Raw genomic sequence first — 16,651 nt, 5'->3', positions numbered from 1 at the left:
TTTTAACACTTATTTTCTAAGTGCTGATTTTTCCCTTTCCTTTTGATGGAATTCCTGTGAACATATAGCGTGCATTATTTCATTGTGTGATACAATTATTTGATATTCTGCATATATAAGTACATATGTATAAAACATATATAGTGGAGTTCTAAATGGAGGTTATATTTTCATTTGTTTTTCTGAGATCATTACTTAGTTGGCTTAGACAAACTTTATTTATGTGTACTTTGTGGGCTTTCTTCATGGAAGTAAAGTAAACTTTATGTGTTGATAAAAGTTTTACCTCACTAATTATTAGAGGTTTAAAAACATGGCTCCTAACTTATAAATAATTATACAAGACATGTCATTAATCATGCTGTTAAATAATTAGCATCACCAGTGAATATTTTCAGATGGAAAATGCTAAAATCATTTAGTGTTCTTCAATTTATAATTACAGCTAGATTAAAAACATTGCAAATGTTTACTGTATTGATTATCTACTCTCTTATGTAGTTTGCTGATTGTATTTTTTGGGCTACATTTAAAATTTAATGCTTGCATTGGAAGTTAATTTTCTCTTTTTTTCTGAAAATGTACAAAACGGGGTGCCTGGGTGGAACAGTTGGCTGAACATCTGCCTTTGGCTCAGGTCATGATCCCAAGATCCTGGGATCAAGCCCTATGTTGGGGTCTCTGCTCAGCAGAGAGTTTCTCTCTCTCTCTCTCTCTCTCTCTCTCTCCCCCCCCCTCCTTTCTCTCTGCCCTTCTCCCCACCCGTGCTCTCTCTCACTTTATCTCAAATAAAATGTTTTAAAAATATTTTAAAAATGAAATATACAAAAGAGAGACGTGTTTACATTGATAGAGGGGAATCAACCTAAAACTTTTGTGAAGTCTAAATTTTGTTTACAGTACGTAGGCAAACATATACATTATTTCTAGGAATTCAAATGTTCTATACTTAGTGTGCTATCTAAATATGCCTACAATCCCAACAGTGTTTTGTAAAAAAAAAAAAAAATCTTTTAGATTACTGAATATTTTTTCCCACTGAATGACTTAAGTAGAACTGTGTTGAGTGGCATTATCACATTTTCACACAATAGAATTTACTTAAATTTTGATGATTCTAGAATTAGAAATGTTACTATAAAGCAGAATTTGGGGAAATTTTACATTGGGTTGAGTTTCCCCTGGCACAGTGTTTCTTCTTCTATCAAATGCCAAGACCAGGTGCATAGCTAATAGCCTTAAATTGGGATTCTCCAGAGTGATGGATCACAATTCATACTCTTACTACAATCCAAAAGAGCCTCAGGACAACAGCTTTCAGTGGGGTGCCACCTGTTAGCTGAAAGGTAGGAGTTGGAAGAACCCAATCCAGCTCCTGGCAGGGGCTTCCAGAGCACCATCCACCACACACCACCCCCTCCATGTTTTTTGGAATGGCAGCACTTTTTCATTAGCTGACATACTGGATTAAACCAGTAGGAGAGAAATCTTGGCACAATAAATGATAACTTCGAGCTTTAAAATGTCCCAAGGCTTCAGAATGTATCCATTGCTAGTACTCTTATACTTGACCAACTGAATAGCAATATTAAAGGGGTACTTCATAAAAATAATTATTTGTGAGCCCTTCCCAGACTTATCAGTGCAATAGGCTCAGAAGTATATATCTTAATACCCCTTCTTGTGTTGCTTATTATCAGCCAGACACCTGTCCAGTAACTGGCCCTTGGAAACTATATGCAATGAAGAATTAGATGTGATGGAAAATTCAGGCAACCCATGGGTATCCATGCGTACTTTGGCTAGAAGCTAGAAATTTGTCAAGTCTAATAAAAATTAACACAAGAGACCTTGATGGTATTTTTTGTTTGTTATTGTTAATAGTAATTCTTAAGTTTTGCTTCATTCTTTCTTTTTTTAAAAATATTTTGTTTATTTGAGAGAGTGAAAAAAAGCATGAGTATGAGCAAGAGGAGAGGCAAAGGGAGAAGCAGAGGGAGAAGCTGACTGCCCACTGAGCAGGGAATAGGATGCAAGGACTCAATGAGAGGCTGGATCTCAAGACCTGGATATCATGACCTAAGCCAAAGGCAGATGCTTAACTGACTGAGCCACTCAGGAGCCCCTGATTCATTATTTCTAAGATAGAAGTAAATTGAGTATATTATGTTACAAGTCTTGTTGCCGATGAACATAGAAAAGTTGAAGCCACAGAGAAGAGTGACAAAATAATAAATTATACTTTAAAAATAATTAAAAAATAAATTATACTTTTTAGATGAAAAAGCAAATGAGTTTACTTAAGGAACAGTATAAATTTTGTTTCTCAGAAACCTGCTATACGTGGTTGATTTCTCGATGTCTCACCAGACTATCTGATTCATAAACTTGAGTCAATATAGGATTCAATAGTTTCTAATCTCACCAAGTAGTTCTCATGGTTTAAACTATAAAGCCATTGAACCTGCAGATGCAGCATGGACCCCCACCAAAATATAATTCTGTTGTAGAGACACACAAAACAGCATGAAGTGATGAATCTTTTTCTGACTTAATAGGGCTTTTCTGGGGAGAGAAGGGCAAGCTTCCCAAACTAGTCCAAAAATGACTTGAGAGAGTGAGGAAAGGAGACTGGTTTGGAGTTTTTCTCATTGTCAATAGATGTGGCCAAGATGAAGGTTCCTGTACCTGAGAAAGGGCTTGCATGGTTTGTATTTCCCACCTGTGTCAAAGGAGGGGGCACCAGGCTTTTTTTAATTTATTTTAAGATTTTATTTATTTATTTATTGGAGAGAGAGGGAGAGCATGTGTGCACACAAGTGGGAGGAGGGGCAGAAGGAAAGGAAGAAGCAGACTCCCTGCTGATCCCAGGACCCTGAGATCATGACCTGAGCCAAAGGCAGATGTTTAACCTACTGAACCACCCAGATATCCCACCCAGTCTTTTTAATGAGCTTTCTCATATGTGGGGAAGAAGGGGGGCAGGGAGGAGAGAGGTTTAAAAGGTGCCAGCAAACATCTAAAACTTGAGTCAAAAAAAAAAAAAAGTCAAAAAAAAATAAAATAATACTTGAGTCAGAATATTACAAAACTGTTAGTCTATACTATTAAACAATTCAAATAGAAATAGACATATATTCTTAAATTACATTAGTAAAATTAAAATGGAACTGTATAAGGCATGTGCTATTCTATTTGAAATACATAAAATGGAAAACGAAGGTTGAATTAAGCCCCAAATAAAGTATGTTTAACAGTGATCCTTTTGGAATATTTTCCATTATTTTAGAGTTAAGATTAATGTGTTGCAGGGAATGGTATGACCTTTTAGGTTTTGCCACAACTTAGACAAATGACCCTCTACATTTGTCCAGCATGTTAAAGCTTTTCTTCTCCTAGTGGTAGAGGAGGATGGATTCTCTGAGATTTTACAGACTGACAACATCTTATCTAAGGCATGCACACATAATTCACAAAAGTAGAGAAGGCAATTTATCCACTACTGTGACTATTTATTTGCTTTTTAATTGACTTGGGCTAGTTTTGTACAAGAAACCATTAAATCATACTTGAATACAAAGGAGATATATGATGGGTGAGAGCATCTGTGTTGGTAATTTCTAAGTAAATAAATTACACCTATTCAAACACTTCATAGAGCACTTACAGGAACAATTAAATTCTCGGTCAGTGCTGTTTTCTGGAGATATATAAGGTTCGTGTGGTTATATTAACAAAGCATTGTTCCTTCAGGCAAGATACCATTTACATTTAGCTATTAATGTAAATGTCATTATGATTTAATGGAGATTGATATCATCAAGAGAAGTAATACATACATTATTCATTAGACCTGTGGATATTTAGGTAAAGACAAAAAGTTATCACACCTCAAAGTAAGTGCAAGTTCTATTTTAATTTTATATCTGAGTTGGATAGATATTAAATATGCACAACTATCCTGTGTGCCAAATTTCTAAAAAGTATGGAGTCCAAATCACATTGTTTCTTACTAGTATACCAGGGACATTTAATGCATCAAAGTCTTCCATCTGGAAATGATTTGTAACTTTTCTGAATGTGACACATAAAAGGAACATCTAACTTAGTCATAAATGCTTATATATCTTCATGCACAGATGGCCCATGAGATCCCCTTTGCTTCTAATATCACATTTAAGATTATGGACGTGATTCTGATAAAGAATGTTTTACCAAGTCAGAATTTAGGGAAAACATTAGCTGAAGATTATGAAAAACTCTTTTCTCCTTGCTAAATTTAATTCTATGTATATGTGTGCGTGTGTGTGTGTGTGTGTGTGTGTGTGTTAAGTCAGTTGGCGAAAAGTTAAGAAAATTAGGAGGGAGTCATCAGTTCAACTTTTACACCAAAACTGCTTCTACATTTTTTTAAGACACAACATTACATAGTGATCATACATCACTCACTCTGTTTTGTCAATTCCTCACTCCCCAGTTATTCTTAGGTTTGAACAGACAATCCATATCACAACCTGTCTTAGAAGTTCAAGTTCTGTGGAAAAGACTCTTCAGTTCTTTGCTTTCCTTGCGGAAAGTGAACTTCTTTTATTTGTCTATATGACCAACTTAGTTCAATTCATTACATTTATTTACAACTTTTCTCATTTATGGTACTGTATGGTGATTCCTGGAGATATATTAAAATCAAGAAAAACTGAACTTAAGACAACAAAATGAAAATTGTGTTTTAAAATATGCTTTCATTCTTCCATCTTTATAATTTATTCTTAAAAATCTCCTTAGGAAAACAATAGCTCAAGCTTTGCATTAGAATAAAACCTTAGGAAGCACAATTGTACAGGGTTCCTTTGATTTATGTAACATTTTTATTTAAATTAAATAGACATGGCATAGCTGCAGGTACTCAAAATAAGCATTTTTTATCGACATTTAATACTTCCTAAGGAACCAGAAAATTAATATTTGTGTATTTTGTCATGTGTCCAATAATGTCTATAATTTAGTACATTTTCATATTTTGTTGAATGGATGAATAAATAGGCGCATACTCCATGCTAGGCACTGAACTCAATACTTTACTGCATTATTATTCACTTAATCTTTGTTAAATATGCAAGCAAAGTAATCTCACTGTAATTTTACTCCTGCAAAAATTTAAAGATTTTATTGCTTAAAAATTCTATTGCTTAAATATTTTCAATGGTTTATTCAAGGTTAAATAGTACAAAAAGAGAATAAAGAAGTTTAGATTGTTAAGCCAGACTCAAAAATAATTTTACTTGTATTTCCCCTCATTGGTTACAAGTCCAGTAAATGCTTATTAAGTTAGTGCGTGTTTTATAATTTCAAATTGTGGAATAAGAAATGACAGTAGTGTATGGGAACTGAAATTGACATAATATCCTCTATTAACTAATCCTGGGACCAACATACTTCCTTTATGATAAACAATACTGATTTCAAGTTAAAAATAGAGTAGTTACTTTTTTCTGTAAAACTAATATAGATTACTTATCAAGACTGATTTATCAAATTGTATCATCAATACTTGCTTCAAGACTCTAACCTTATTGTGTCTACTGATGCAAAGCTATTAAGTCATAAATGTTGCCCAAGCCCATTTTAACTCTCTGTCTTGGTCTCTCTACCCCAAGAGCATCAGCAAAGACCCAACAATACTCAATACTTTACAATACAATACAATACTCTGCCTTTTCCCATCCAAGAGACTTGCTAACATTTTGCCAAAGTCTTTCTGAGTACAAAAGTTCTAATAAAGTTGGCTTTGTTTTGATCAGCAGTTTTTTTTTTTTCTGGGGTTTCTTAGAAAGATTTGACAACCAATAAGTAGCCTAATATTAATTAGCAGGAATCTGCTCAAGGAATAAGCAAATGGCATGGAAGAATAATTATTAATAGAAAAATATAATAAGAATGAATATTTTAGGAATATATTAAAAGTTACAGTGTATTCAGTATTTAATCTAGGCAGGATAGTTATTTCAAAGCATTTTGATACAAATTTTTATTTATCTCCTTCCACTTTTCTTTTTCTCCTTATGCTTCTAGATGGAAAATTTCAGGGAAATAACTTTATATCTTAATAGCAGAAAAGCCTTTTGTTCCTCAAATAAAATGTACATGAAAAATAGAAAATTATTAAGAGATTTTGGAATGAAAAAATTTACCTTAATATTATGTTCCTCTTCTATAAAGTGCAGATAATAGTAATGAATTTATATGATTATTTTAAGGATTATATGAGATTAGGTGAGGTACTTTATATAAATTCATTGTATCTGGCACAAAGGAGACAATCAAGGAAGACAGTACTTCTACTAGTTGTTTAAAATGTAAACAATTTCAAAATCAAAATTGAGTAAAAATGGTAAACCAAATTTTGGATGGATATTACCTCCCAAAGTCTTAAGGACAAATTCATTCAAAGTAATGTATTTTTGTAAACCACAGACTAAATCCTTCCAAAGCCATTCTGTGAAAATAAAATTTGATTTTATTTTACTAGAATGATTATATTTAGACATTATTTTTATTGCAAAAATTATTTTCCTGTTCATATTTACCACACCTAGAAGAAGTAACAAAACCATATTTTACGTCACTCCTATTAACTGACCATTAATATCCATAAATGTTTTTTTGTGGAATAACATCATACCAACCATATTTCCTTCCACTTGTGTCAAAAATTACTCAGAAGAAAGGTGGCTGTGTCTTGAAAGATTTAATGAGATGTCATACAGCTAGTGGAAAAAAAATGATTTGTGTATTTCTACTTCTCTTTAAGGAAATAAATACTATCCAATACTGATCTAAAAAAAATCAAAGTATATAGTTCTTAGCAATCATTTTTATTTATTTATTTATTTATTTATTTATTTATTTATTTATTTTGCAATCATTTTTAAAGAATCCTTTGTCAGTGATTTCAAAATGAATAAGTACCAATCATATGTTCAGTATAATACTGCATATAATAGAAGGCCCAAATATGCACCTAGAAAAACATAAAATAGATCCTGATATAGAAAGATCTGGATTTTTAATCAACAATCAGTAGGTGTTTACCTTTCTGAGCAATTTTTTTATTTTAACCTTGTATGAGGGCTGAGTTAATCATCCATCTCAGTGCTTAGTACTTGGAACAGTGTTTTCACTGGTTATTTTAACCCTTTCCCAATTGTTTATTTTCATTCCCATCTTTGATTACCAAAAATTTTGACATTATATCATATTCTAATAGGTTTTAAGACTCTTTAATTATTTTTCTTGCTCATTTTTCACTGTGGTTGCTATCTTTTATTTATAAATATGCTTTTCATATTAATATATTGTTAATTCAGAAAAGGAATGTTCTGCTACAATCCGTCATCTGCTAGCAGTGACCTTTGTTGGTTAGGAGATTTAATGCCAACATAATTAGATTCACATAATTTTAGAAATTATTCTCAGTTATAAGTGAAATGAGGACTTTCTTAATTTTAAATTAACTTTATAATCTTATATTTATTAAAATTTATAGATTTAACTTTGTAATTTTGTATTTAGATTTTTAATTTATTTTTATTTTATATGATTTTGAGCTGTTGGGTAGGGATTTAATTTCCATCCATATAGTAAGCCAATGTGCTTAGCAGCATCTACTATAAAATTTAGTTTTTTTTTTTGCTTGTGGGACCACTTCTATCATGTATTAAGTTCCTACACATGTCTAGTTCTGTTTTTAAGCTCTATTTTGTTCCATATTGGTTTGCTTATTCTTGCAACAATTCTACACTTCTATTTTATCATAATATATTTTTAAATGTAATGTTTAATATTTAAAAATCGTCCCATGTGGTTTTCATATATTCAAAGTTAATTCTAAGGTAATTAATTGCTGCCATTGCTATTGTGTGTGTGTGTGTATGTGTATATATATTCTACTGCATCTGGGTGTTATAACCAGGCAACATATTAGTCTTGGCTAGAAAGACCATTGTTGCATAAGAGATCTTGTAACTGTGTCAAACAATGCATTTTAGAGAGCAAAAAGCAAAGGAAATTGCATGCCAAGAGTAAGGAGACAATTTAAAATCCAGGAACACATAGTAACCAGGGAGGGAGCTAGGAGAATAAATTAATTAAGTGGTACATGTAGCTCTAATAAAAAAAAAAAAGAAAGAAAGAACACACTGTATAAACAAAGTAAATAAGACAGTAGCACACGAATTAAGAACTAGAAACATGGTGACAAAGGAAAATGTATGAATAGGTTCTTCAAACATGGTATGTCTCTCTGGTTATGTTGTATAAGCCAACTTACCCTGGACTAAGTTTGAGCTACCTGTTTTTCTACTAGATATGTTCTTGTACATGTATTATTCTGTGTTTTATTTACCTAAGGTTTTGTTTGTTGAAGTGCTTTTGTTTTTGCTTTACTGACATTTTAATATTTCCCAGTTTAACTTTAAATATGAGATGTCTTTAAAAACACCTCTTAGCCTCTTTTGAAAGCTTATCTTTCAAATTCTTTAAAACTGAAATGCAAGTGGATATTTTTCTCCTATGGATAGTAGTAGTGGGTAAATTGCTTTAAGTGTATTAAGCATAAAGCATGGTGTAAGAAATTTTATTATTTTTTTTTCAAATTTGGTTTTACTGTTTTAAGTGGGTTTTTTTTTTGAGGTTACAAGCAAAAATAAAATGGTTAAATAGAAAAAAACTAGAAAGACTAATAAATAGAAATGAGTAAAGGTGGGACGAAGCAGAAAATGAAAATAACTAAAGTAAATTGTGTCCTGCTTTTAATTTCAGCTAGGGGCTTTGAGGTACATTAACTGCAACCTGAATTGCTTCTAATGTTCCAAATCACCATAGCAATTTATTATACATTTATAAGTGCAGAGTTGTAGAACACAGTGAGGAAAAAGAAATATACTAAGAAACATGCAAGTCATTGTGGATTAGATCCCGGTGAAGTCAGTGTGCCCACCTTTGCTATGCACTGAAGTGTGCACATCACTTAGTCTTTAAAAATATCCTAAATTATTTTTTAACTTCTACCTTAAAATCATGTCTTGCTATTGTGGACATGCTTCTTTCTCAAATTTTTAATAAAACACCTATGAAAATAAAGCAAGTGGTGAAAGTACACAGTACATATAACTTGATAATAGTTATCTGAGTACCAGAATCAGGATTGAAGGGAAGAAGGCTGAAAAGTGAAGTAATAGACTGCTTAATCCCATCATCATGAAAACAGACACACACATTCCCTACTCTTTCTCTACATTTCTTTCTTGTTTCAAAAATATAAGCCCCTTCCCAGTCTCCAAACAGAGAAGATTGTTCCCTTACTGGGCCTCTGTAGCTTTGGAGTTAGATAAAATCGTTATCCACAGGTACCCTGGCCACTGACAAGAGGCACAGGAAATATACTGTGATTAGTGGGTTGACTGTAGCTATTAGATATAATGAATAGGATTGTCTTCTGCCTCTACTCTCCATCAGGACTAAGAATATAGGAAATGAAGCTCTAAGGGATGCTTCTGAAAAAGCAACAGGAATCTGTGCCCAGGGTCTTAATGAATTCAAGGAATTATAACACTGAACATTCAAAATCAGGAGATATGTAAGAATAGGCATTTAGGATAATGCAGCTAAAGTGCAAGAGATGAGGGGCAGATCTTTAAAATGGAGATAATAGATGCCTGGGAGTCACAGTCAGTTGAGCATCTGTCTAGCTCTTGGTTTCTGCTCAGGTCATGGACTCAGGATTGTGAGCTCAAGCCCTGAGTCATACTTCACATTCAGTGAGGAGTCTGCTGGAGATTCTCTGCCTCTCCCTTTGCCCCTCTGCTGCTTGCGCTCCCTCTCTCTCAAATAAATAAATAAATAAATAAATAAATAAATAAATAAATAAAATTTAAAAAATTAAAATGGGGTTATAATGAGTAGTCTTATTTATTGTGGATAGGTACAAAATATTGAGGTGAAGAGGAGAAAAAGATCATTGAATGTAAGATGTTGAAGACATAAAGAGTCCAGGTTGTGATTATTTCATCTATGTAGATATTGATATCATTGGAACTGATTAAATGAGATGAGAGGAAAGAAAGTCTGTGATCCAGGAGCTAAAATCTCTCGTATGAAAAGAATGGGAGAGTGAGAAGGCAAGTCAGTGGAAGAGAGGATGAGAGTGCTCTGTGATTTATAGGTGTGTTCTATGGGTTGGTAGCACTGGAGTTCCTGAGAATTTTTAGAAATGCAAAATCTTAGGTCTGATTCCAGACTTTACTGAATCAGAGTCTGCAATGCATTTTATTTTTTATTTTTTAAAAAATATTTTATTTATGGGGGGAGGGGGAGAGAGAGAGAGAAGCACAAGCAGGGAGGAGAGTGAGAAGCAGGCTCCCCAGTGAGCAAGGAGCCTGATGCTGGGGTCGATCCCAGGACCCTGGCATCATGAGCTGAGTTGAAGGCAGAAGCTTAACTGACTGAGCCAGTTAGGTGCCCCTGCACTGTGTTTTAACAAGAATCCCATATGATTCACACTAAAGTTTGAGACAAACTGGGAAAATATGCACCTCAAAAAGCCAAGTATTTATTTATTTTTCTTTCAAAGGAGAAAAAAGGAGTAATGTCTGGAAGCATTGATAATGAGCCACAAGAATAGTTACTCAGCCTCCTGTCTCTGACATATTTGATATATGTAAGAAAAGAACCTCAACTTAAAGTTACAGAGGAAGCTTGTTCTCTGAAGAAAATTAGTTTTCTTTTAAAGATGTATTTTCCTGGAAGCACATTATATTCACTTTTGTAAAGCTTTAAAAAATATTACTCAGGTCCCACTCCTAGAGTTTCTGATTTAAACTGGTGGGTATGCAGAACAGAGATAGATTTTCATTTATTTGTTTGCTTCCTCTTTTGTTCTCTTATTTTGCTTTTAGTAACTAGAATGATTATGATGTGCATCCAAGGTTAGAGATTTAAGGAGCAGAGGGAAAGATAAAAAGGCTAAGAAATTGAGAAAATAGAATTTTTCTTATCAGAGAGAAGAAGATCTCAGGAGAGCACCCTGGAAGTGTTTGGACATGCTATGTTGACATGTCAAGAGTTTAGGTGATCTGTGATAATTAATGCTTGGATAATGAGTAGTGACTCAGTTTTAACCAGATTTGAGCCATAAATGGAACTGATTCTTTTGGTTTCTGAGAAGGTATAAGTACCAGATCTATTGCTATCTCTCTTCATGAGGAAATTTAGAGTTGGTGGCTCCTTGTATCTTGGTTCAGAATAATTTTTACCAGAAGTTACTCACAAATGTTTAGCTTCGAACTTTCCCAGTTTTCTTACAGATAATAGTATTCCCAAGTAAATCTCCACTTCCTTAAGTAGTACAGTAAAGTTCACTGGTGCTGGCCCAGTAGCAATTTCTTAACTAGAGGATTTACATTCATAAAAATAATACATAAACTCATTTTTCTACAGATATAATTGAAAAGATGAAATATTAGCTATTTATATTTTATCTAATTCGTTGGGTATTTTTTCTTCCCTATTTTATACTCATGATTCCTGGTTTTAGTTTAATTTAAAGTTTTATTTTTACAATAAACTTTTTATTTAAGACTTCTAAAATTCCATTTAACTTAAACATTTTATTTTAGCACATCTTCTAGTATCTTTATCTCAATGACAACTTGGTTGGACATGGAATCATTCATTTTGTCTTATTTTCTTAGAGTGTCCATAAAATTCGATGGTCTGTAATCCTTACAACAGCCTCCAAACTAGTCACCCTGCTACAACTTTAACTTCTAGTAACCTACTTATCACAAAGTAACCAGAGTAGTCCTATTAAAATATAGATTCATTTGTTACTCCCCAGCTTAAAACTCTCTTGGGGCTCTCCATCTGTCAGAATAAAATACAAATTACTAAATTTAGCCTTCTTAGTTTGTAAATTGATGGTTATTAAATAGGATGCATATGACACAATTTGTAGATATCATAGGCATACATTCACAGGTATCTATGTCCCATATGAAGCAATGGGACATGGAAAGAAGGAATATCTAGTTATTTTGAAGAACTGGAAGCACATGTTATATCAAATGGACTCCTTCCACAGGTCCATACAGTTGGTTTAATAATACTGTTCTTACAGAGAGTCAAACACACTGTTTCTTTTTTGTTAACATGACAAATAAGATCTGCATTTAACTTTACAAAATACACCTGACTGTTTTATTTGGATCAGTTCATAATTGAGTTATGTTCACTAAATGTAATCTCACTAGACTCATCATTTGTCTACCAACATTTGTTACAACAAAGCCTCAGTCCACTTCTCTCACTCATCTCATATAGTTCTTTTCAGATTCAGAATACTTCAGTTGCATTGGAATGTTTCTTTTATCTCAAATGAAACCAACCTGCTCTCACTGCAGAGAGCAAAATTTCAAAATACCAAGAAGTTCTTTGTATCATTCAAATCTCAGTTAGCTTTATCCTCTTTAAAGAGGTCTTCCCAATCTACTCAGTCTAAATCACTAACAAACCTAGCCCTTCCCCATTTTTCTCCTATTACTGATTTTATTTATTTCTTTGTAATTACCATTTTCTGTATTTATCTTGTTTGTGTTTGTTGTTTGTTTATTTTTGCCTTTTTATTATACTTCCTTCTACCTAGCAGCTTGTCCATTCATAAATCTGTTTGTCTTTATATGTTATGTATGATTTATTTATGATTTTTTCCTGATAACCATTTAAATACAGGCTGGACATATGCAAAAATGAATACCAGAAAACATTAAGTAGTAACCTTTAGGAAAACATATTTACTCTCTCCCCAGATTCTAACTGAAATACTCAGAAATATAGGGAAAAAAGATATATTATTTTAAATGTAGTAGAAACTAAAACTTATAGCCTATAATATGCAAAAACTAAAATAGTCTATAATATGACAATAATCTAAAATCAGTATGACCTTATCACTAAGGGCCTTCCATTTTCATTCCAACCACAATAATCACAAGTCAATATTCTTGAGTTCCTAAACAACACATCTCTCCCTCATTGTATCCTGGAAAGTGAGGCATGAACACATGACTTATAGAAGATGAATAATTTTAGTCCTGTAAGGTGTCTTATGACAGAATAATGAGAGAAGGGCATAAAACTGCAATGAGAGGATTGCATATGGAGGTGGCCTGCATGAAGTAAGGTCTTACTCTAGCAAAAGGGCAATGACTGGCATCTGGACCAAGATGAATATGTTGATGCAAAACATGGTCTAATTATGGCTGTTCTTACCCCACCAAGGGTCTTTGTGCCCCTAAGCTTTTCAGGAAACAAAAAAGACAAATTTTTGAGTGATAGAAATGTGGCTGAATTTAGTTTTAGATATTAATTCTATGAAAAATAAACAAAAAAGATGACTGAATTTATCTCTAAGACAATATGTTTTATACCTGCATCAAATAGGATTAAGAATTAACGGATTTGAGGAACCTGGGTGGCTCAGTTGGTTAAGTGTTCAACTCTTGATTTCATCTCAGGCCAGGATCTTGGGGTTGTGAGATCAAGGCCCTTGTTAGGCTCCAAGCTGGGCACAGAGTCTGCTTAAGATTCCCTCTCTCCTTCTCCCTCTCCCTACCCCCTTCCTCCACCTAAAATAAATAAATAAATAAATAAATAAGACTTTCTCAGGTGTTTTTTCAGATCACAGAGTCAGGTTTTCATTTAAGCTATTATACAAAAATGAAAGCTATGCTTCTGCAAATCTAAGTTTGTACTTATGAAATTTGTATCTATCACACAGGAAGATATTTTCTGCTACCATCTATGTGTCCTCCCTATGTTAGTATTTTAAGGGCTACTGTGAGCTCTTTAACCTTTCGCAAATATCCAGTTTTCTTTCCTCCCAGGCATATGGAAGAACAGCACATCCTTATCCCTGTAAAGTTAGGAGTGAACATTAGACTTCTTTTGTCCAGTCAAGTGTGGGTAGGATGATATGAATCACTTTCAGGCAATAACACTTAATTGCCAAGCTGATCGCTTCTTGGCCTCTTGGCTAAGATCATGTGTAGTATTTGTTCTTATCAGTTTAATTGCCAAGCTGAGATTCTTCTGTGTTTTATTCTGCTACCTAGTGACTATAGTGAAAATAAGGGTTGAGGAACAGTGCTAAGCCGTCACACAAATAATACATTCCCAAGAGTTATGTACACCCACAATGGATTTCATAGAGTGGGGAATAACTCTTTGCTGCTTTAAGCCCTCCAGGTTGTAGGTCACTGCTACGTTTTTTGTTACTATTATTTAGCTTAACCCAACTGATCCATGAGTCAAAAGTATTCACTTTTGTGAATACTTTTTCCTTTATAACTGAAGTTCTTCCCAACGCCATTCAAATTAGACTGTATGCTGTCTGAAGCTGTTTGGTCCCTGTCGTTTCCAGAATTAAAGTAGGTAGAGGGGATAATACTTGTTATTGTGAACTTTAAAGTCATGGAAGAAAAATGAAGTGCTGAAGGGCAATTTGATCAGTAAATGCTAAGTGTTACTCATTATGTAAAGGGAATAAGTAATTTACCAACTGCTTCATATTGTCTAAAATGTCTGCCCATGTGCTCAGTCAAATGAACAGGGTTTTCCATGAATGAGTCTTTCCTCAGTACACAGGAACAACAAAGAAAATAAATAGCATTATAGGGATTTTGTCCAGGGAATTAAAGCAACAAAACATTTTCTATGCTATATATATAAGAGAGTTAACTATAACAACAAAAAAATGGTATGTTCTATTTGTGTTTATAGGAAATAGCTGCATTCATAATTTAATTAAATAAATTGAAAAAGCAAAGCAAAAAAAAAAAAAAAAAAAAGATGGGTCAATGGAGATTTCCAAGGAAGAGTCTGACATTAAACACTGCTTTTGTTGTTGTTGTTGTTTTGTTTTGTTTTTTGTTTTTATACACAATGTTTTTTAAGTGCCTTAAAATATTCTAGTCACTGATATAGGTGCTGGAGATAGAGCAACATCAGATCTCTTTCTCTTATCTCATGAAATATTTTTGGGGGGGCAGGAAGGGTAGGATGTTCTTTTGTTAGGAAGATGGAAGGAAGTAAAATAAGGATAGCTTTTAGTGGATAACAGAGGTTATGACTGTCATAATCTATTTAGAGATTAACTGATGTAATACAGGTGAAGTGCTTATCACTATACATGCATATATATATACACATGCATATATGAAGTACTCAGTAGTTTTTTTTTTTCTAATTAGTATTAATATTTTCTTATGCTAGGACTTGAGTATGGATATAACTTAAAAATATAAGGTGTGATACATAGATATCAATATCTGTCTCTTCCTTCTCTTCAGCATAGTATCAGGAATCTTTTTGAAAGCATGTGATAAAACTGTTAGTTAGCTAGTCTAATCTGAATTACAGAAGATAAGTAGAAATTAATCAAGTGAAGCAGAGATAAGAAATAATTTCAGGAATACAGAACATAAATGAAGGCACAAACTGCATATTGCTAAGGTAAAACTCCAAAGCAGTAAGTTTTACAAATCAATCTCAGCAGGTAGAATGAGTGGCAAGTGCACATAGACAGTAGAAATGTGGGTCATTGAGAACCTTAATTGTCATGGGAAAGTACATGAAATTTTTGTTTTGGAGACATGGAAATTCAGTTTTGAATTTTAAGAATGAGAGGTATATAGCCAGGTTTCATATTTTATTCAATCTGATAGCTGTACAACATATATATTTATGGAAAATTTCAGGCAAAGATGCTAAATGGTAGGCATCTAAATAAAACATTTTAGGTAATGGATAATGAAAGCTCAAGTTGCAATATTACACAGAGAAATGGAATCAGCTCAAGGATTATTATTAAGGAAAATTGACTTTACCTATTGACTGAAGATGTGTGATCTGAGAAAATAGTAAATGTACACACCAAAATAGTAAAAATAGTAAGAAGTATATACCAAAGAAAGGTGTATAGAATAATGGGACTCCTATCAGGGGAGTGATCACCATTATAGGGAAAGATGATGGATGATGACTAAGGTAAGCAAAATAGAATAAGAAAGTGATAAAATCTAAAGTAAAAAAGGATCAGTTCAGGTTAGAGGTCTGCATTTGGGAGCCATCAACACTTAGTTGATAACAGAAAAATGTGAATGAAATCACTTGGAGAAGTGAGTGCAACTTAGTGTAATCAAAGAGGGAGAGTAAACATGAAGGCAGAGGAAGAGCCCATCATAACAAAGATAAGCTTCCAGTTATGAAATAAATAAGTCGCTTGGATAAAAAGCACAGCACTAGGGAATTCAGTTATTAATATTACTATAACTTTGTATAGTGACAATAACCACACTTGTAAACATTTCATAATGTACAGAATTTTGAACTACTATTCTGTACACCTGAAACTAATATGTCAACTATACTTCAACTAAAGCTTTAAAAAAAACCTTAAAGAGAGCTAGTATTACCTTCTTTATTAATATTAGTATATAAAAAGGGAAATAGAGTAGGTTAACTTCACAGTTGATGATGCTTTATGTGCCATCTAGGGTTATAGACTATTTTCTGTAATCCTTACAGCCAGCCTGAA

At 33.1% G+C, this 16,651-nt stretch overlaps 1 protein-coding gene and 1 pseudogene across 1 annotated transcript in view; both read left to right on the top strand.

Annotated features, from left to right (window-relative positions):
• Positions 1-16,651, top strand: part of EYS (eyes shut homolog) — a 1,532,152-nt gene that overhangs the window by 306,731 nt on the left and 1,208,770 nt on the right. The gene's annotated exons all lie outside the window — the stretch shown is intronic.
• LOC119874349 lies at positions 14,070-14,169 on the top strand (annotated as a pseudogene).

The sequence above is a fragment of the Canis lupus genome, chromosome 12, assembly GCF_011100685.1.
Source record: "Canis lupus familiaris isolate Mischka breed German Shepherd chromosome 12, alternate assembly UU_Cfam_GSD_1.0, whole genome shotgun sequence".
NCBI classification, from domain to species: Eukaryota; Metazoa; Chordata; class Mammalia; order Carnivora; family Canidae; genus Canis; species Canis lupus.
This window is presented reverse-complemented; position numbering and strand designations above follow the sequence as displayed.